At 36.4% G+C, this 21044-nt stretch overlaps 2 non-coding genes across 2 annotated transcripts; one reads left to right on the forward strand and one right to left on the reverse strand.

The window, feature by feature from the left end:
- Positions 1-6609: 6609 nt before the first annotated feature.
- Positions 6610-6715, reverse strand: LOC126025312 (U6 spliceosomal RNA). The gene has a single exon (XR_007501334.1). It is a non-coding gene; the product is annotated as a U6 spliceosomal RNA (small nuclear RNA).
- Positions 6716-20609: 13894 nt separating this feature from the next.
- Positions 20610-20714, forward strand: LOC126025324 (U6 spliceosomal RNA). The gene has a single exon (XR_007501341.1). It is a non-coding gene; the product is annotated as a U6 spliceosomal RNA (small nuclear RNA).
- The last annotated feature ends 330 nt before the right edge of the window (positions 20715-21044 follow it).

The raw sequence follows: 21044 nt of genomic DNA on the forward strand, positions 1-21044 counted from the left end.
AAAATATATAAAATAAATAATTTTTCTCAATTCATATAACTACTTTGATAACTTTCATTTAAAGAAGACAGCTTGGCCTTCCTCTATTCTCTGCTTTTGTCTTTCTTCCCCTTACATCCGGCAGATTATAATAAAATTTCCAGTAGAGATGGCTTGTTCAACAGTCACTTGCAATACTTTGATTAATTATATGTGCCAGGCTTTCAGTATATAATTAAGCTAAACAAAACTGTATTAAAGTAATCTGAATAATTTGACTTCAAGTCACAAAAACAAGAAAATGGAGTGAAAGCAGAACTCTGACCTCACTCACTTTCACATATTGTAGGAGACAAAAATGTAATCAGAGTTATAAATCATACAGCTGCCACAGTATGATGATGCAGAAAGGAAGTTTTTCTGACCTTTGATTTGGAGGAGTTTCAAAGGTGGAAATTAAACCAAGCACATCGTTCTTCTGGTAGAAGCTACATTCTTCAACTAGGAAATAAAATGAAAAAAAAAATCCTATTTCTAATTTCAATTTTTATGGATAAGGCAGTATTTAAAAATTATTTGATTGAATTCTCTTCAGTGTTCCTTAGATTGGGCACATGTATATTGTCTTAAAATGAGTTTAGTTCAACACAATTTTATTATATCTAAGCAAAAATTAGGAAATGGAATTTATTACACCTGTATAAAAATGCAATAAGTTCTAAATATCCTACGCCCATACTCAATTATAAAAGTGATATTTGTTTATTTTCTGTGCATAGATTTGAATTATGTAAAAAATCGAGTGGACGAAAAAACATAAAATCTACTCAGTATTGTCCTGTCTTTAAAAAAACAAAACAACAAAAAAAAAATGGTCCCGGAGAGATAGCACAGCGGCTATCCCTGAGCGCCTCCAGGTATGACCCAAAAACCAAAAACCAAACCAAACAAAACAAAAACAACCTTCATTTAAACACAGTGTTTACAGAATGTTTATAATACAGTTTTTTTTCAAAGTTACAAAGTTGTTCATGATTGAGTTTTGGTCATACAATTTACAACACCCTTTACCAGTGCACATAATCTGCCCCCAATGTCCCCCCCCACCTCCTTAGCAGACATTTTCTTCTCTCTCTCTCTCTCTCTCTCTCTCTCTCTCTCTCTCTCTCTCTCTCTCACTCGCTCTCTCTCTCTCTCTCTGTCTGTCTCTCTAACAGCTTGCTTTTCCTAGTTTTTTTCTTTTTAGACACTGTGGTTTGCACTATTGTTACTGAAGGGGTACCATGCCCAGTACTTTATGTCCTTTTAGCACCCAGTTCTTGTCCGGAGTGATCATTTCCAACTATCATTGTCATAATGATCCCATTTCTTCTCTAACTATTCTTCCCTGCAATTTGTGGCAAGTTTTCTAACATGAAAATTTGCCCTCTCTTACGAATCTCCAGGGAACCATAAAAACATTGTTTCTGTCCAGTTTATTGCATATGTTTGTGTATGGTGTTTATGATAAGTGTGTTGTGTATACTATACTTAAATACCTACTTTTTTCCTGTCACAGTATTTCCCCATTTTCTAAGCCATTCTGTAAAAAATGTTTAAAATGTAAATAAACATGTCTCACTGAATGAAGTAAATGCTTTAAACATTCAAGTAGTCTCTCTCTCTCTCTCTCTCTCTCTCTCTCTCTCTCTCTCTCTCTTTTTACTATTCTATAAAGCAAATGAATGAGCAGTAAAATTGTGCATGTCTCTCTCTGCATGGCCCTAATTTTTGCTCTTAGTTCTTGAAGGATTTCCTTCACTAATCTACATGGAGATCTTTGTGACTTCTGTTAAATGAAATGCTAGAGTTCTTCAGGAAGAACAAGAAGACTGAACTGCATTTATGTTCAGCTTAATGGTGGTGTAGGAGTCACTTGACCAACCCAAGTAGAGGATGCTACTAAGGGTGACTTAATCCTGAGCAAGTGTGCATTTGAGGATATGGATTAAATTATAAAGCATCAGGATCTAAAAACATGTCTCAATCTCTAATCACAAATACGTAAAAGGAAAGAAGACAATATGCAAAGGGCAAGAAGACAATTAGAAATACGTTATAAAGTTGAATGCATTTTTTTTTACTTGAATCTCTCAGTGAGTGAATTTGAATGATCTCTGAATAATCTCTGAGTGAATCTGAATGATCTCTGAATAATCTCTGAATCTCTACTGGATAACCAGGAAGGTGTTAAAGTGCAGACATGTGACAAATTAACCTGAAAATAAGAGAAACCAAGGAAAAGAGGATGATGTATCGAGAATCACCCAGACAGTAGACATCTTTACTGATCCTTATTTTATTGAAACTTCTACCCCCACCTGCCTTTCTGAAAAGTGCTTTCCTACCCTGTTCCTTTGAAAATGAAGTCTTTGGTATCTAGCAACAATGTCTACACCCTTGCTGTGGTTGATTACACTGACTAAGTCATGTTGGCTGAAACTTTTTTAAAGAATAGTAACTGTTGCACTTTATTTAAATTGATATTTCCTTGGTTATAAGAGAGAATAAAAATAGACATAAGGTTACCAACTCATACTGTATTAAGCATAAAAGGATTTTGTGGATGCTGGAGTGATAGCACAGCGGTAGGGCATTTGTCTTGCATGCAGCCGACCTGTGACAGAGCAGGGTTAGATTCCCAGTGTTCCATATGGTTCCCCCGAGCCTGCCAGGAGCAATTTCTGAGCTCAGAGCCAGGAGTAGCCCCTGAGTGCCACCGGGTGTGACCCAAAAACCAAATCAAACCAAACCAAACCAAAACAAAACAAACCCCAAGAATTGTGTGGATTCATGTGCCTATTTTCTTCTAGGAGACATTTGGACTACAAGAACTCTTCACTTTTTGCTTTTATTTATTTATTCATTATTTTTTGTAGGAGACTCCCCAGTAATGCTAGGGGCAGAACACTGGGAGGTAGCTTGGGGGCTGAAACTGGAAACCTTGGTGGCTGTGCACTATATATGGATTTTAGTATCTCATGTATATTATTAGTTTGTGTTCTTTCCCTCTGAGTTGGTTCTGTCTTTGAGCTGGTTCTTCTGTGGTAGTAAAAGTGTTTATAGGAAGGGCAAAAGCAAAGCAAGTAGGGCACTTGTTTTGCACATGACAACCCAAGTTTGAGCCTCAGTATGACATATGATCTCCTGGGCTTGCCAGGACTGACCCTTAACCATAGAACCAGGAGTAATTCCTGAGCACAGCCAAGTGAGGCCCCAAACAATCAAAAAATGATTATAGCAATCCCAAGCTCCTATTATTACTCAGATTGTCCAGGACAAGTTTGTATTCCAACTTTTTAATTAGTTTTCCTCTAGATGCATTGTATTGGACCCATTCATGCCTTGTGTCTTTTTCTAGAACAGTCTCTGACCAGAGTATGATTGAAACTAATTCAAAACCAGAGTCAAGATCCATGGCTTATTTACTACATTACTGGGGACTTTTGATACTATATAAAAAGAGAAAAATACTACAGGAAAACTCAAAAAATTCAACACTAATGCCTGATAAGTGTCTAGTACACTAACTTGTAAAATTGGCTATGGGGGAAGGCAAATTCTAACCTAGTACTCTATGGAAAAGCAATAAAGAAAAGAAAGCAGTGGAAACAGTGAGGTAGGCAGAAGTGAGAGGGAATGCCAAAGGATTTCAAATCATTGCCCTTAGTCCTTTCTGAGGTCTAGTTCAATTTCTACTTGACATTCATTGAGATATTTGTAAATTCTTATAATAAAAATTCATTATTTTTGCTTAATTTGCTGTAAATTGTTAGTTGTAATTCTGTTTTTCCAATAATGACTCCTAGAGCATTCCCAATATATCTCCTAGATTTGTCTCTCTCCTTGATCTCAGATATGGACCTTGCATTTGATAGCTCTGTCCTTCTTTTTTAAGGCTATCTTTTAAGAGAACTTGGATTAAATGTGGAAAGCAGGAACTTGAAAAACTGAGAGCTGACGATGAGACAAGCTGGCAAAAGTTCATGGGGGCCCATTTGATATGGGTATAGGAAAGACATTTGACTCCATTTACTTAGCAGATGTTTATCAGTTTCCCAACAGGAATGTTGCAAAAATTTTCAAAGAAGCCTTTCTTTTCTTCCACACTCCCACCCTCTACCCCACACCTTGGATGCGATGCTCAGTGAAATATGTTGATTATTTTTTTGTGTGTGTGCAAAACCCATAAAAATTTCCTGGTTGACATGCAATGTTGTGACAAGTCCTACTAGATTGTGTCAATCATGTTGCTTTATGTTACACTAAGTGACATATTGTAATGTGATTGATGCAACATGGGATGACACATCATAATGCAGAATATCATCTGGAAAATGTAAAAAAAAACAACAGAGGTCTTGAATTCACTTATACTTTATAATTCTTTGAATAGGATAGATAAAATGATTTCTTTCATCAGCATAGTTCCTTCAGGAGGGAATTAATTCTTGTGTGTGTGTGTGTGTGTGTGTGTGTGTGTGTGCGTGTGTTTATTGAGGCAATTGTGGACAGGTATTCCAGGTACTACCTTTCTCTTTTGAATTATTAGTATATAAGAAACATTTGCATTTCATGGTAACTGATAAAATCTAAGTTTGAATCGAATGTTTCTAACATTAGTAACATTATATTTTCTAGGCAATAAAATTGCTTCCCTAAGTTTTATTTTTATGAGTTTGGGCCACATCTAGTGGCACTCAGGGGTTATTCCTGCCTCTGTGCTCAGAAATCACTCCTGGGAGGCTTGCGGGACCATATGGGATTCTGGCGATCAAACCTGGGTCCGTCTCAGGTCGTTCCTGCGCAAGACAAGCACACCCTACTGTTGTGCTATCACTCTGACCCCAAGCTTCCCTAAGTTTTAAAATAATTCTATTCACCCAGCCACCCCGGTTCATTTTATATTGAAAGTCCTGATACTCTTTCCTCTTGATCTATTAAAACCTAAGGGGAAAAATCTTTTCACATTTCACTGTAAGTTCAGTGAGGTTCTTAGAGCATAATAACTAAAAAGTATCTCACAGTGATTGACTTATAACAATTTCATTGAGTGACTTATCTAGAGTCTTTATATTCAACTATATTTGAATATATATTTGAATATATCGTTTGCATTTCTACAGTATTTAATCAAAAACAATAAATTTCCCTTTGCTGGTTCCCTATAGTGGCTGTAGCAAATGGAAACTTATTTGGTGGCTTAAGACAACAAAAGTGTATGCTCACAATTCTGGAAACCAAAAGTGTCAAGAAAATATGAGGCTTTGGTCTCTCTATAGACTGCAAGAATGGAGTGGCTTAAAGGACACTTTTGAGTGATTCCTGAATTTTTAAGTTTGTGGCTTTATACCTCTAAAATTTGGTTCTGTCTTCAAAAAATATGCTTCCATGTCTCTGTGTCTTCTTTTCTTTTAAAGACATAACATTAAATTTAAAGTTCACTTGAATAAACTTGAGATAGCTGATCTCACCTTAAGATATTTAAGTTAGGGCCCAGAGAGATAGCACAGCAGCGTTTGCCTTGCAAGCAGACGATCCAGGACCAAAGGTGGCTGGTTCAAATCCCGGTGTCCCATATGGTCCCTCGTGCCTGCCAGGAGCTATTTCTGAGCAGACAGCCAGGAGTAACCCCTGAGCACCGCCAGGTGTGACCCAAAAAACCAAAAAAAGAAAAAAAAAGAAAAAAAAAAGATTTAAATTAATTACTTCTATAAAGAAACCCCATTTCATATAGAGTCATACTTACTAATGGATATTCTGTGTGTGTAGGCACAATTTCATCTAGTACAATTTGATTAACCAAAATATTGTAATAGAAATATGTTAGGAATTAATACTTTTAGCTAAAAACCAAGCGAAGTCTCTTAAAAATCACCACCCATTTTAGTTTGTATTGCAATTATCAGGTGAGTGATGATGTCACCTGCAGTTAGTGGTGATGTACAAATGCGTTTTTTTGGTAATCACAACAGAATTTTTTGGTCACTACAGCACATTATGCTTGTAGTGTCTTCTCACTCTCAGTAGCAGTGCTTCTTTTTTGTGTCACTTCCACATATAAGGATAAGAAGCATCCCCTCAGAGAAGAGAGAGAGGTTGTGGTGACTGGAAATGTCTTTGAGACAGGTAATGTTATATGGGAATACGTCATTAATAAAGAAAAATGTGGCTTTACAGTTATGCCCTGGGGACACCACATAGTCCTTTCCAAAGAGTACTTGTTTTGTTAGGTGGAGGAATCTTGGTTAAACTGGCAGATATGCCTCTGGTCCTTTTTCCTAACAGCAAAGCAGCCTGGATGTAGACTTGCATCAACTTTTTCTCTCTTTGTTCAATATCTTGTGGCTACATAGAGTAATTTAATAAATCAAAATAGTCTCCTTCAATTTTTATTGTGGCTACATTGCTGTTCTTTTGAATGGAGTTCAATTATTGGGATGGCATATATTACTTTGAATCATTTTACAGTTCAATCAATACACACATCTTCATAATAAATATTGATGCCACTCTCATGCTTACACGGGTTTCCCGCACATTTAGCATGGCTGTTAGAATTCAAGCAGCTCTGGGGAATTCTGCCTTTTAAAAAATATGGAATGTTTCATGAATTTGCATGTCATATTTCACAGAGAGCGTGCTAATCTTTTCTGTATTGTCCCAATTTTAGTATATGCGCTGCTGCATCTAGGACAGGGATTTCACATTTTTATTTATTCTTGCATTGAACTCACTCATTCCTACATCTAGTGGCTCTTTCAAAACAGAGTAAGTTTTGAACCAAACAAAATCAGCTAGAAATCTATTCACTTCAGTTGCTTCACAAAGCAGTATGGGAACAGAAACTTGTTGTGGGACTATATTTCTATAGGATAAAGTCTCAACTTAAGAGATAACAAATAGTCTCTCAGGAAGAAATAAAATGTATCCTCAGTGGGTTCAGAAAGAAACGTCTAAAAAAAATTCTCAAAAAATATTAAAGGTCTCCAACAAAGAAAATAAAGAAGGTACATGGTTACTGTCATTGAAAGTAATATACAACCAAATAAGTATTACATCAAAAACCATAAGGACTAACTTTATTAAATAAGATTCTTATACAATGCTATATTCACCTCTACTTATGTAATGATTGAAATAATTGATTTTTTCACAAATTTTATTTCAATGAAGGTTTTCTTTTGATAATTCCATTTCCATTGAGTTGTAACAAGCAATATTTAAAAAATTAGTTACTTTATTTAAACACCTTGGTTACAAGGTTATTCAAATACAATTGGTATTTTTTGTTTGTTTGTTTTGGGGCCACACCCGGTGACACTCAGGGGTTACTCCTGGCTATGCGCTCAGACATCGCTCCTGGCTTGGACCATATGGGATGCCAGGGGATCGAACAGTGGTCTGTCCTAGGCTAGCACGGGCAAGGCAGACACCTTACCCTTTGTGCTATAGCTCCGGCCCCACAAATGGTATTTTCTACAGTTACAAAATTGTTCATGCTTGAGTCTCAGTCATGCAATATACGGCACTCTTCACCAATACACACTTCCCTCCACGAATGCTCCCATTTTCTCTCCTGCCCTCCCCACTGCCTGAGTCTAGGACAGACATTTTACTTACTTAATTTCAAGATTGATAACCAGTGATATATTTGGGGGAAAATGATAATATACCTAAATTTCTAAAGTATTTTAGTTTCTAGTAAGAATTCCATAGCAGAACTGGGAATATGACTCAAGGGTAGAAAACATAGCTTGCACATATGGTCCTTGGTTAGATTCTAAACATAATGAAAACAAGCAAAGAAAGCACATTTGTAGTCATTTTTCCCATATCTACATTAAAGAGGTTTTCTCTACATCTTCGGAGAGTAAAAGAAACTATATTCTGTCATGGGCACCCTCCTTTCTAAAGGGGTCGCATAATCCTTGGTACTTACATTTTATATTAATCATGGTGGGCATAAATATCTACCCTTTTTATTACCAAACAGTTAAATGCTTTTCATTTCATTAACTCTTCAGGAGAACCAAATGCATTGACTGAATCATCTTAGTAAAGGAGAAAAGGCAGAGAAAATAGAATGTTTGAATTAGGACCACAGACTGTGAAACATAAATGATATTATTTGTTTTACTATTATTTCCCAATGCTGGTAAAACAGGTAAACTGTTTTTATTCCTTTTTGTTTGTTTGTTTGTTTGTTTTTGGGTCACACCCGGCAGCGCTCAGAAGTTACTCCTGGCTCTACGCTCAGAAATCGCTCCTGGCAGGCTCAGGGGACCATATGGGATGCCGGGATTCTAACCACTGTCCTTCTGCGTCTAAGGCAAACACCTCACCACTGTGCTATCTCTCCGGCCCCGTTTTTATTCCTTTTTAATTGATTTTTGAATTACATCCAAGGTTGCTCAGGAATCATTTCTGATGGGGATCTGGGAATAATATGTCATGTCAGGGATCACACCATGCTAGCCATCAAACTTACCTTCTGTACTATCTCTCTTTATCCTTTGCTTGTTCTTCTTGATGCCTGTGTGTACTTAAAGGAGTATTTTTCAAATGTCTGCAAACTATCTTAGAGTTATGGTTCCAGTGAACTAATATTGCTTTTGTTATTGTGCAATAGTTCAATGTTGATTTATTACTAGTCTGAGGTTATCCTTGCAGAGGTTCTAAAAAGAAAAGGTAAGTTTCTTTTCATATTTTGCAGTATCACAATAGTGTTTCTTTAAATCAGAGCCTTAAAATTGTCTCAGCTTGAAGACTACTTTTACTAATGTCTGTATAATTTATTATAAGCTTTTTCTGGATCAAGATTTATTAACACTTTGTATTGTAATTTTCCTTTATTTTTCTTTTTCCTGGACCCAGCACTATAAAACATGTTCAGTCAGAGAATTTAAAACAATTAATTGGAAGTTGAGTATAAATTTCAATAAATTCAAATCCTATGCTATTTTATATATTTCTGATAATTTGATAGCATTAGGGTACTGAATGAGAAAGGGAGGAATGACCAAACTATGAAGGAGTGCACTGTGCACATTTAGACCTTATCAGCCTCAAGATCAGTTATCTGTTTGAAGAAAATTGCATTGCATCTGTCAATAGACTTAATAATTCAGTGTCTGCTATTTGATAATGGATAATCAGACAAATGCAGGAAGCTAGACCATATGCCATTCCAGTTTTCTATTCTCTTATTCACCTTAATTTTCTCAATGAGTGAAATTATCTAGCCCTGGACTCAAGATGGCAAACATAGAAAGAGAGCCTGCAAGAATCCAGCCGCCTCTGATGTTAGCCTTGTGCCGGGTTATGTCTGCAATCCTGGCATCTAATTGAGATAGGCAGAGTTTGGAAAATTGTAAACCTGGGCAATGCAAGTGATTAATGAATGGGAAATAATAAAGGGTCGGTATGAAACCATTGAAAGACTTGGCTAGTGGGAAAGAGTAAAGCTTCGGGTGCCGAAGATTCAGTATCTAAGGAATATCTTTATTGCTTATATCTCTAGCTCTTAAATAGAGGTATTTCATATCTCTACACATGAGCCAGGTGAAATAAAGACTAAATGGTAGAGATTATTTAGAAGTATTTTTTACTTTTTACTTTTTTATTTATAATAATAGAAGTATTATAAAATATTTCTATTTTTAGAAGTATTTCTCTACTCTTCATTATTATGGTAATTGTATTGCTTAGCAATGACATGCAATAGGTGATTCTTCTCAGATATCTCGAATACTGGATATAGTTTTGTGCATGGTTTTAGCTACTTAGTGATATTATCAGTCCCTGAAGCTTTTCCATCTTTCTGCTCTGCCCTTCATCTCAGGACTCTTATTTCCATGCTTATTTCTAGTGGTTACTGAGCATTACTACATCTGTATAACAGCAGAGGAGGTACCATGTCATCAGGAGAAGCAAACTGACCTAGAGGTTCCAAATAGGCTTCTATTTTATTTATTTATTTATTTATTTATTTATTTATTTATTTATTTATTTATTTATTGGTTTTGGGGCCATACCCGGCGTTGCTCAGGGATTACTCCTGGCTGTCTGCTCAGAAATAGCTCCTGGCAGGCACGGGGGACCATATGGGACACTGGGATTCGAACCAACCACCTTTGGTCCTGGATTGGCTGCTTGCAAGGCAAACGCCGCTGTGCTATCTCTCTGGGCCCGGCTTCTATTTTTATACCATTAACTAGTTCTATATTACAGTGCTGTATTTAACTGCTAAATGTACTGCACAAGTGAGTCTATCTTCTGGATTGGCCTTGATATTGCTTGAAACAGAGTTTTGTGAAGAAGGAAGAAGGAAATAATCATATACATTTGTCAAGAATAGGGGGTGACACAACCACATAATTCAGATTTATTGTAGAAAGAGAATAAGTGTTAGATAACTCTGCTTTTTCATGCTCAAGAAAAGGGTAGCCAAATAAAAGAGTGATCTGAGCTCTTCTGCAATCTACTTTTTTAAATTTACTTTTATTTTTTATCATTAATTAAACACTTTGATTACAAATATGATTGTAGTTGGGTTTTAGTCATGTAAAGAACACCCCTTTACACCAGTGAAACATTGCAGTCTAATTTTTTAAAAAAATTTTATTTAGTTTATGGGCAATACTCAGCATTGCTCAAGGCTTATTCATATCTGTATGCTCAGGGATTATTCCTGATGGTGCCCAGGGAACCACAGTTAGTGCTGAGCTTAAACCTGGACTGACTAGTCACCTCTCCTCTTGCTAGCCTTTCAGGCTACCATTACTGTTATGTTTATTATAAATTAATAGAATATTTATGAAATTTAAATTAAATTTAAAAAGTCACAAGAATCAATCACAGAGAGTATTTTTTTGGACCCAGATATTGTACTATTCTTCTTTGCCTGGTAAATGAAATCTTAGGCTGATTACATATTATTTATATTCTTTATATTTATAAAATGAATCTGTAAAATAGTTGAAGAACACTGCTGTAATATATAAGAAGCATATTTTCTAAGAAAACATAAACCCAGAAAGGCCTTCATGACCTTGCTTAGTAGGTAAAGGGGAATATAGAAAACAATGAGGTTGAAATGCAGAGAGGATACTAGCCAGGAGATGGGTCAAGAGTATAGGTTTTATTCCTGGTGTAAAGAGAACCTTTTACTTCTTACCTCTTCCAGCCCATAAAACCTGCCACAGTGGCAGTCTGTAGTAGTGCTCAGTAATCCCACATTGAATTTCACATGAATACTCTGGGGGGATGAAAGACAGTGCTATTTATGTGATTTAGAGAAAAAAAAATTTCTCCTGGCTTTCTTAACTTTTTCTCTTAATGTTTCAAACCCCAGCACAGATGCAGGTTTTTGAATGTAAGCATATATTAAAAGCATAAAATCAGGTTAAGGGAAAGTTTTCTGACTCAGAGTTTTTCTAATTGTCACACCTTGGTATAATCCATCCTTCAACTCTTACACTGAGAAGATGGTTTTATTAAATATTGTGAGAGAAGTCAGTTTCCTTTTATTTTAAAGAAGTGTCCCCACTGGCTTTACCTCTTCATTCTTCCCTCCCTTCTCCTCAGTCTGTTTCTTTTTGAGAGAAGGTAGAGCAGGTGATCTGATTTTGTTTGCTTTTGGAAATGGGATTAGTAACATCACTAAGTTATATTTATATTTATCCACACGCTTATCAATAATCATTTTAGAAGTGCCAACCCGGCAATGCTTGCATAAAAAAGAATAGAGAAAATAAAGTTTAAGATCACTAAACTCTATATACAGATCCCTGGCTCCAACCATGAAGATCCTCCATATTAACAATGAAGGTATGTGTCAAATGAGATAATCCTTTCATATGCCCAGGAGTGAATGTCAAATTATTGGGCACAGAAGGGTCCTCATGAGACTGGAAGAGCCTCGTGGAGTATGTGCATATTTTTTCCTCATGCTTCCTAAGAACATCCGGGTTCTCACATATGACCTGAAAACAAGACTCTAACAGGAGTTAAGTGTACTAGGGGCTAGAAAGATGTCAGGCCTGCTCCTTGGGCTTCCCAACCAGCCTCTATTAGCAGCATTGCCCTGGGCTACTTTCCTGCAGTGACCACTGTCTCCAGTCCTGAAATGCAGTTCAAGGACCCTGCTTCTCTCTAGGGATAGAAGTTGCTGGCCTGTTTGCCCTTCTCTGTGTTAGCTGACCTCCGTCATATCAGACTAAAATTAATTCCTGGAAACTCGTTCAAAAGGAAGGGTAAACAACAAATCAAACCAATCCAAAGTAGGGCAGCTGTCTCTTTTCCCTGAAGGCATTCGCTTCCACACAACTACTCTAAATGTTCCTGTGTCCTCAGAGGCCTTGGGATATCATCCTCTATGGTTTTCTCTGTTTCTTGTGGACAGCAGCCTGTAGGCTGGCCACAGTTACCCTTGCCTGCATTTTGCCAATACCCAGGCCTGCAATGTCTCTGAAAATGTATGTTCTTTTCAAGGCAAATGAAACTTCATGGACCATTTCTTCCTTCTTTTCTAGAAGCAAAGGCTGACATAGGGAGGGTGTAGGAAAAGAGGAAGTCACTTCTCAGTGCCCACAGAGGAAAATGCTGACCCAGCTCAGGATGCTGAGACTCAGAGCCCAACCAGAGCAGATGGCTCCGCTGCCTGTGCACATTAATCATGTAGCTTCCTGGTGTCAGGGTGAACATGCTTTCTAGTGATGGAAAACCCAGTATTCAGTACGTAACAATCTTCTCTTAAGCAGGTTCTTTTGCTCTCCTTCAAGAACAGGAGTAGATATTTTTCATGTCAAGCCTAGATGCTACTATTTCTCTTTTTTGCACTTACTGAGTTTAAATGCAACAGATGTTTTAAAAGGGGTTTAAAATAAAATCGCTCATTAGGGACTATGACTGAAGAAATTGAGCCCCTCACTTTACTGTCTTCCTCTGCACAGATTCTTAGCAGATTGTTTTTTCCCAAGGTAGAGAGAAAAATAAAATCTCTGTAATAAAGCGACAATGAATAGAGTATAATAATCATCATGATTATTTATCGCCTGAGTATAGATTTTTTTAATACTTTAAAAGTATTTCCTGTTTTCTTGGAAACTGTTTTATTGCATTTATTTCAGCAACCCCCAAGATGGCAGGTGTTGTTGCCACCATTTTACTTATGAAAAAAATTGAAGTATAAACCAAATAAGGTAATTGACTGAAAATGATCTTGCTCCATATCTGAAGATCAGATCTTGACTAGATCTTGGAATTCCCTATGTAGACACACATATAAAACTTGAATTCCTTAAACTACAAAATTTCCCAACATTCCATCTGAAAGCTTTCCAACTAAGAATTCTCATCTTCCCACATTTTTAAGTGTCTGAAGGGGCATTTATATAGATTCACCAATGAAAATTTCATTCTCCGCTCTTCTTTAGCTGCCTGAAACCACAACTCTCAGTTGAAGATACAACCATTACCTTTGACATGAGCATTTTCCTTGTTAAGAACTTGTAGACAATCTACTGCCAGATTTTAGTCACTATGAGCTTCTTAACTGGTCTGTGGTTTATGCAAAATGAACTCATCTTCCCTCAGCAGAAGTCCCTTATGCCAACAGCTTTTTCTTGTAAACTTTTGTTTCCCCATCAGGTAGGTAGGAGATGGGAAGTGTTTGAATTGTGTATAAATTTCATACCCTCCTAATGTCCCTTCCTCATCTGTCATCTCTCAGTTAAAGTCTGATTCAGGCTGGTTGAATGAGAGTACATTACTTTGTATGCTTTTTCCACATCTACACATCAGTGTCTAAATATTAAAATACTTGATAAGCACTGACTAGCTGGAAGAGAAAAATAAAATTTTTGATTTTTTTTTTATGAATTTGTGTTTCCTTTTGGAGTATTTTATTGAGAATTCTCCAAGCAGAACACGAGCAAGCGCAATCAGTGGTTGTGCACAACAATTGCCATGGGAGTAGAAAGCAACTCTAACACAGGAAGTCTGGTTGGTAAGGATGATGAGACAGGGTGGTGAGAGCTGAAACATCTACAAGGCGGCCATCTCTAACATAATCTCTGCCAATAGTTTTTGCCTAGTGTAGCTCAATATTTCCTTTGCACCTAAATCAGTAGTTTTTCAAAATTTAAGACCTTGTTGATTAACCTGTTAAAAAATCTGTCTCTTTTCTCTGGGCCTAACTTCTGTAGCATTATAAAATATATACAATATAAAATACGTATAACATAAGATTTAGCATTTTAACCATTTATAAGATAAAGGTAATGCCCGGTCCCCAAACTTGCAAATTCTAGCTCAATGGAGGAACCCTTGGGATCCCCAGGAGTCCCCTCTGGACATACCAGACACCCCAAGGGACAATCTACCAGAGCTGCATTCCTTCACTCTCCAAATTCCCCTAGCCCCAAATCCCAATATTAAAACATTTTAATTTATACCATATAGGTCTAGGCAGTTTGAAAATAGCAGTTATTTCTTTCCTTTAGATAATCTACAGCCAAAAAGCAGAAGAACAAAAAAATGAAGTAGTTCGCAATACTTCTATCATATTTAGATAACCTTGCTTGTCTAGGAAAAATAAACTCAAAATTGGATACACCTCTAACCACCTTCTATACAAACAACTCAGTAGACCACTTTTTTAAATACCCTAAAACTCCAGGATTCCTTTTTTTTTCTTTATTTAAGCACCATGATTACATACATTATTGTAGTTGAATTAGAGTCATAAAAAGAACACCCCTCTTCACCAGTGCAACCTTCTTACCACCAATGCCCCCATCTCCCATATTCCCCCACCCTCTCCCTGCCTGTTTTCAAGACAGGCATTTTATTTCTCTCACTCATTAACATTGTCATGATAGTGTAGTCATCTCTAAAACTAAACTCACCTCTCTATGTGGTGAGCTTCACATCGAGAGTCAGTCCTTCTAGCCCTCATCTATTGTTGTCTCGGGGCATTAATACAATAATGTCTTTTGTTTTTCTTAAAAATCATAGATGAGGGAAACTATTCTGTATCTATCTCTCTTCCTCTGACTTGTTTCACTCAGCATAATAGATTCCATGAACATTCATGTATATGAAAATTTCATGACTTCATCTATCCTGATGGCTGCATATTCCATTGTATATATATATATATATATATATATATATATATATATATATATATATATATATATATATATTTTAGTCATCATCTGTTGAAGACAACTTGGTTGTTCCAGAGTCTGGATATTGCAAATAGTGCTGCAGTGAATATATGTGAGAGAAAGGCATTTATGTATTGTGTTTTTGTGTTTCTAAGGTATATCCCTAGGAGTGGTATAGCTGGGTCATATAGGAGTTCAATTTCCATATTGTTTTCCATAAAGGCTGGACAAGATGGCATTCCCATCAGCAGTGAATAAGAGTTCCTTTCTCTCCACATCCCTGCCAGCACTTATAGTTCTTGTTCTTTGTGATGTGTGCCAGTCTCTGTGGTGTGAGATGGTACTTTATTGTTGTTTGGATTTGCATCTTCCTGATGATTAGTTATGTAGAGCATTTTTTTCATATGCCTTTTGACCATTTGTATTTCTTCTTTGAGAAATTGTCTGTTCATTTCTTTCCATTTTTTGATGGGGTTAGATGCTTTTTTCTTGTTAAGTTCTGTCAGTACTATGTATATTTTTGACATTAGCACCTTATCTGATGGGTATTGGGTGAATAGTTTCTCCCATTTTGTAGGTGGCTTTTGTATCCTAGGCACTATTTTCTTTGAGGTGCAAAAGCTTCTCAGCTTAATATATTCTCATCAGTTTATCTCTGTTTCCACTTATTTGTAGATGCCTTTAGTCTCAATGTCAGAATGTTTTACCTATGTGTTGTTCTATATACCTTATGGTTTCAGGCCTTATATCCTAAAAGGTCTTTAATCCATTTGGATTTGACCTTTATGCATGGTGTTAGATGGAGGTCTGTTTTCACTTTTTTTGCAAGTGGCTGACCAGTTGTCCCAACAGCATTTGTTGAAGAGTCTTTTCTTGCACCATTTTGCATTTCTTGCCCCTTTATCAAAACTTAACTGATTGTATATCTGGGGAACATTCTCAGAATACTCAAGTCTATTCCACTGATCTGAAGGTCTGTCTTTTTTCCAGCACCATGCTGTTTTAATGACTATAGCTTTGTAATACAATTTAAAGCTGGAAAAGTGATGCTTTCCATATTCCTTTATCCGAGGGTTGCTCTAGTTATTTGTGGGTGTTTATTGCTCCAAATGAATTTCAGAAGTGTTTGATTCACTTCTTGAAGAATGCCATGAGTATCTTTAGAGGGATTGTATTAAATCTGTACAATGCTTTGGGGAATATTGCCATTTTAATTTTGTTAATTCTACCAATTCATGAGCAGGGTATGTGTCTCCATTTTTGTGTGTCCTCTTTTATTTCTCAAATCAGGGTTTTTTAGTTTGCTTTGTATATCTCCTTTACCTCTTTAGTCAAGTTGATTTCAAGATATTTGAATTTGTGTGGCACTAATGTGACTGTGATTGTTTTTTAAAATGTCTATTTCTTCTCTATCATTATTGATGTACAAGAAGGCCATTGATTTTTGCGTATTACTATTATAGCCTGCCACTTTGCTATATGAATCTATTGTTTCTAGAAGCTTTTTGGTAGAGTCTTTAGGATTTTCTTAAGATAGTATCATGTAGTCTGCAAACAGGGAGAGCTTGATTTTACCTTTTCTATCTGGATTCCCCTGATATCTTTTTTCTTGTCTAATTGCTATGGCAAGAAATTCCAGCACTATGTTGAATAGGAGTGGTGAGATAGGGTAGCCTTGTCTTGTACTAGATTTTAGAGGAAAAGCTTTTAGTTTATCTCCATTGATAATAATATATACCATTGGCTTGTGGTAGATGGCCTTGACTATATTGAAAAAAGTTCCTTCCATTCCCATCTTGATGAGAGTTTTTACCAAGAATGAGTGTTGAACCTTATCACATATGTTCTCTGCATTTATTGATATGATAATATGGTTTTTACTTTTCATGTTGTTGATATTATGTGTTATGGTGATTGATTTACAGATGTTAAACCATCCTATTCCTAGAATGATACCTACTTGGTCATGGTGTATGATCTTCTTGATGAGGAATTGGTAGTATTTGATTGAATTTTGTGAGTATTGTTGCATCTGTGTTCATCAGGGATATTAGTCTGTAGGTTTTATTTTTGGCAGCACTTCTGTCTGGTTTTGATATCAAGGTGATGTTAGCTTCATAAAAACTATTTGGGAATGTTCCTGATTTTTCAATTTTATGAAAAGGCCTGAAAAGGATTGTTAGTAGTTTCTCTTGAAAGGTTTGAAATAATTCATTACTAAATCCATCTGGGCCTGGGCTTTTGTTTTCGGGAAGACTTTTGATTACCATTTTAATTTATTCAGTAGTGATGGGTCTCCTTAGATATGCTAGATCATTCTGGTTTAACAGTTGAACTTTATATGAGTCCAAAAATGTACTCATTTCTTTCAGGTTCTTATGTTTCATGGAATAGAGTTTCTCAAAGTTGTCTCTGACTACACTTTGAATCTCTCCAGTATCTGTAGTGATCTTCCCCTTTTAATTTATTTTTCATGGGTTTCTTTTTATTTTTTTTTAATTTTTATTGTAAGAATTTATTCAAGAGACAAAATTGATTAACATAATGAGGTAAGCTAACATAACATAATATAGTGACATAACATAACATATAATATAATTGATATAATAATACATGTAAGTCAAAGAAAGTTTCTGATTAAAAACATATTTTTTCCATAATGACTTACATATCTTTCACAGTAGTGTTTTAGGTACATATTAACATTGAATAAGGGGAATACCCATCACCAACTATGTCCTCCCCCCATTCCAGTTTCCTTTCTACAACCCATATAACCCACCATCACCCCCTGGTTTAATAAGTTTCACTTTCTGTTTTTTGTATGTTTTGCTAGTAGGTTATCAATCTTGTTTATTTTTTCAAAGAACCAACTATTGCTTTAGTTGATCTTTCTGATTGTTTTATTGATTTCCACTTCATTGATTTCTGCTCTAAGCTTTGTTATTTTCTTCTGCCTACCTACTTTTGGCTCCTTTTGTTGATAGTTTTCTAATTTTATAAGCTGTGTCATTAGCTATTAATTTAGGCCCCTTCTTCCTTTCTGATGTGTGCTTGCAAGGCAATAAATTTTCCTCTTAGTACCACTTTTGCTGTGTCCCATAAATTCTGGTAATTTGTGTCTTCATTGTCATTTATTTCCAAGAATGTTTTGATTTCCTCTTTGATTTCATCCCTGATCCACTGGTTGTTCAGAAGTGAGCAGCTTAATTTCCAGATGTTGAAGTTTTTCTTCCCTGTTCCTTTGTAGTTCATTTCAGTGGACTGTATTCTGAGAAAGTTGTCTTTATGATTTCTAGCCTCTTGATTTTATGGATATATGTTTTATGGACCAGCATGTGGTCTATCCTGAAGAATGACCCATGTGCATTGGAGAAGAATGTATATCCAGTTTTCTGTGAATGGAGTTCCCTATATCTATCTACTAGTCCACTTTCTTCCATTTCTCTTTCCAGAGCTAGTATATTCTTGTTGGGTTTCAGCCTGGTTGACCTATCAAGGGGTGACAGGGTAGTGTTGAGGTCTCCCACTATTATTGTTTTGTTTTGATGTCTTATTTCAAATTTGTCAACAATTATATTAAATATTTTGCTGGTCCCTCATTGGGTCCATATATGTTTAGGAATATGATTTTGCCTGTTGTACATATCCCCTGATTTATACAAAATGTCCATCTTTGTCCCTTATAGCTTTTCTGAGTCTATACAGCCACTCCAGCTTTTTTAACGATGTTTTCTTTAGTGATTTTCCTCCAACCTTTGATTTTGAGTCTATGTTTGTTCTGATTCTTCAGGTGTGTTTTTTTATAGGCAGCAGAATGTTGGATTCAGCCTTTTGATTCAATTTCCCATTCTGTCTGTTATTTGGTGCATTTAGTTCGTTGGCTAAATTGTGAGAGATAATTGTCATTGGATTTAGTGTCATCTTTGTGTAGAAAGAAGTTTGGTGTGTCTGTTGGTCCTTCATGTCTTAAAGTAGACCTTTCAGTTTTCTTTAAGGCTGGTTTTGAGTCTGTAAAGAGATCTGAGTTGTTTATCTGTGAAACTATGTATACTTCCTTCAAACCTGAAAGTGAGTATGGCTGGATGCAATATTCTAGGTGAAGCATTCATTTAGTTGAGTTTTGTCTCTATATCCCACCAATGCTTTCTGGTCTTGAGGGTTTCTTGTGATACGTTCGCTGTAAATCTTAAAGATGCTCCTTTGAATGTAATTTACCTTTTTGATCTTGCTGCTTTCCTTTTCTGTTGGATTTATCATTGTGACTAGGATGTGTCTTGGGTTGCTTTACTTTGGATCTTTTCTACGTGGTACTCTTTTGGCATGCAGAATTTGGTTGCATGCAGTATTTAGTTCTGGAAATTTCTCTGAATGATGTCCTTGACTATTGATTCTTCCTGGGGATTTTTTTCCTGTGTCTCTGGTACTCCAATGATTCTTATGTTGTTTCTGTTGTTTATTAAAGACTTCTATTTTCATCTGTTATTCTTTGAATATTTTATCCATTGTTTGATCATTTTCTGTAAGGCTCTTTTCCATTCTCCTCTTTGTATGGTGGTGTTATGCATCTCATCTTTCAGCTCACTGATTCTGTCCTTTGCTGCTGTTACTCTGTTGGAGAGGCTTTCCATTGAGGTTTTCATTTTGTCTACTGAGGTTTTAAGGCCTGTTATTTCAGTTTGAAGTTTTCTGATTTCTATCTTTATATCCTCTTTATTCTTACTTGTGTTTGGTTCAACTTTATTCATGCTTCCTTTCAGTTTTATGAACAGTCTCCATATTTCTTCTCTAAACTTCTTATCTTAGAGGCTAACTAGGTGATTGGCTTTTCTCATATCATCAGAGCTGCCATATTGATTCTCCATGCATAGAGTTGGCCTGCATCGTTTCACCATTTTTTCACTTGTAGTGTGTTTTTTCTACATGTAATGGTGGAGTTCATTGGTTAGAAGATGAGCACACTTCAAAGAGAAACAGAGCAGCAGCACCCCTCTGGCATCACCCTTTGTGGGCAGCGACAGCTGCTTTGATGAGATTAAGTTCTCTGAGGTCTTCCTCAGCTAAGACTTAAGCAGGAGATCAGGAAGCCAACTATGGAGAAATGCAGAGGACCTTTATAAGTTCATGGCAGGAACCTCCCTTGTTAGTGTGAACAGTCTACCCAGCTGGGATTCAGTTTGCTGGGTTCTTCTTCTGCAGCCTCAAGCAGGAAATCAGGAAGCCAAGTATGAAGGAATGCAGAGGACCTTTATAAGTCCATGGCAGGAGTCTGTCACACTTTGTGGTGAAAAAATTACAAGCCAACATTGAAAAGGAAGTCAAAGAAACAAGAGATAAAACTTTGGAATAAAATATTAGGTGCTTAATGAACAAAGACAAGAGAATAAAACCTACTACTTATAGAAACAGGTGTCCTTGCTTCAGCAGCACATAAACTTAAATTGGAATGATACAAAGAAGATTAGCATGGCCCCTATGCAAGGGGTGGTAAAAGGGAAAGGGGAAGAACAAGTAGTGATGGAGATAATATAAGAGAACTATCCCACTCTCTGGAAAGATTCTGCTTTGTAAATCTAAGAGGCAAAGAGTGCCAAAATAGACCTTAATAGAACAACTTGAAGACATATAGTATTCCAAATGGCAAAAAAGAAAGAGAGAGATAAACTCTTTAAAACAATAAGGGAGGGGCTGGAAATTTAGTACAGTGGTAGGACATTTGACTTGAACTCAGCCAACCAGGATGGACCCCAGTTCAATTCGCTGCACTTCATATGGTCACTGAGCCTGACAGGAGTGATTTCTGAGTCAGAGCCAGGAGTAACTCCTGAGCACTGCCGAGTGTGACCCAAA

The sequence above is a fragment of the Suncus etruscus genome, chromosome 12 (assembly GCF_024139225.1).
Source record: "Suncus etruscus isolate mSunEtr1 chromosome 12, mSunEtr1.pri.cur, whole genome shotgun sequence".
Lineage (NCBI taxonomy): Eukaryota > Metazoa > Chordata > Mammalia > Eulipotyphla > Soricidae > Suncus > Suncus etruscus.